This window comes from Myotis brandtii, unplaced genomic scaffold, assembly GCF_000412655.1.
Source record: "Myotis brandtii unplaced genomic scaffold, ASM41265v1 scaffold1026, whole genome shotgun sequence".
NCBI classification, from domain to species: domain Eukaryota; kingdom Metazoa; phylum Chordata; class Mammalia; order Chiroptera; family Vespertilionidae; genus Myotis; species Myotis brandtii.
Window position 1 is genome coordinate 930,726 of NW_005353435.1, and position 1,875 is coordinate 932,600.

Consider the following 1,875-nt stretch of genomic DNA (forward strand, 5'->3'; position numbering starts at 1 on the left):
CGGGGCCCAGGAACAGCCCTGTCCCTGTGAGGTTGGGGAGTCCACGTTGGATGGGCGCCCTGGGCACGCTCAGCAGTGAGCCCCATGCAGCCCTGCCCACTGAGCCTTCCTGCCGACGACCATCTCCTCCCTCCTACAAGCCTACTCTGGGGCCATTTCTCTTCCTTGTCTGTCTTCTTACCCCATCTGACCTGTTCCAGGGAGAATTCTTCATAAACATAAAGAGCAGAGGGAGAGGGGACGGAAGGACATAGATGGGACCCCAGGCCAGAAAATCTGAGTTCAGCCCGCATCCCGCAGATATCTTTTTTATTTTAAGAGCAAGGAAGGGAGAGGGAGAGGGAGAGAAACATCGATGTGAGAGAGAAACATCCATCGCCTGCCTCCTGCATGCCCCCCAGCAGGGATCGCGGCTGCAACCTGCACCTAGACGACGCCCAACCCACTGAGCCACACCAGCCAGGGCCCGGCAGCGACATCTGTCCGTGGCTTGGATGGCTGAGCTCCTCAGGGTCTCCCTTTGCTCCTTCCACACCCCCTCCTGCCCTCCAAGCCAAGCCACCAGGTTGGTCCTCGCTGTCACCTTGTCCATTCAGATCCCTCCCTGTCTGCCTCCCTCCCAACCTGTCTCACCAGACACATCCCAACCCGAGCACAGACCGCGCTGTCTCGGGCACACAGAACGCCTGGAGATTGACCAGGGAGTATCAGGAGGCGATATTCAGGGAAAGGGATGGAGCCTTTAGCTTGAAAGGAAGTTGCAACTCCACGCGTGACCAGAGCTCGAGTCAGCAAGCACAGACGGGTGGCGGTCCCTTCCCTACGAGAATCAGATTTCCTTACTACCCCCTCCCCTCCTCCCTTCCCCTGCCAGTCTCTCTCCTTAATCGAACCAGCAACCCTTCCATGGGCAGGACCGCGCCTAACCAACTGAGCCATGCGGCCCAGGGCTGCATTCCGTGTTTTTAACTGTGCTGTTTAGCCTTATCACTATTTCCAAGTATCAATAGCACACCTAGAATCATCTCTAATAATAAAGGCGTGATATGCTAATTAGACTGGACAGCCGAACGACCTTCCGGACGACCTTCCGGACGTCCTTCCGGACGAAGGCGGGGCTGCGAGGGCCGAGCCCCTTGCATGAATTCCGTGCATCGGGCCTCTAATCCAAGGTATAATGAACATGACCGGTGTCCAGGGAGCTTATAATTGTGTGTAACTGATATTAATCCCGATGGAATCTAATAACAACAGTTAGATTATGCTCACACGGATCCGTTCCCTCGCATTTTCACGTCCGGGCCTGGGCGAGCAGCCTCTGCTACCTCCACTTCTCAGATGGAGAACTGGGAGCACAGATACGCCAGGACCTGCCCAAGGTCAGAGTCAGGAGCAGAGGAGGGAAGGACAAGCATAACAATTTGCGTTTGTGAATTCCTTTCCCTGCAGAGAAACCCACTACCTCCCCCCACAAACACAAAATCAGATCCATAGCCGGGGCCAACCCCGCATGACCCAGCCCCAGCCCCCATCGGATCCACAGTGACGGCCCCTGCAACGCACAGATCCGTCTGGGTGGGGTGTGGCCATGTCCACACGACCTCCATGTCTGCACACCGTTAGGGCGTCTCTCTTCTCAGATCTTTTCATGATGTCTTGTGAAATGAATAAAGGAAGTGGTAAAGCAGTATGGTATCATTTCATTGGAGTAAAGAGAGTATATATATTTAGCCCGGCCAGTATGGTTCAGTGGTTGAGCATCGACCTGGTCAGGGCACATACCCAGGTTGTGGGCTTGATCCTCAGTGGGGGGTGTGCAGGAGGCAGCCAATCCATGATTCTCTCTCTCATCCTTGATGTTTCTCTCTCTCTCTC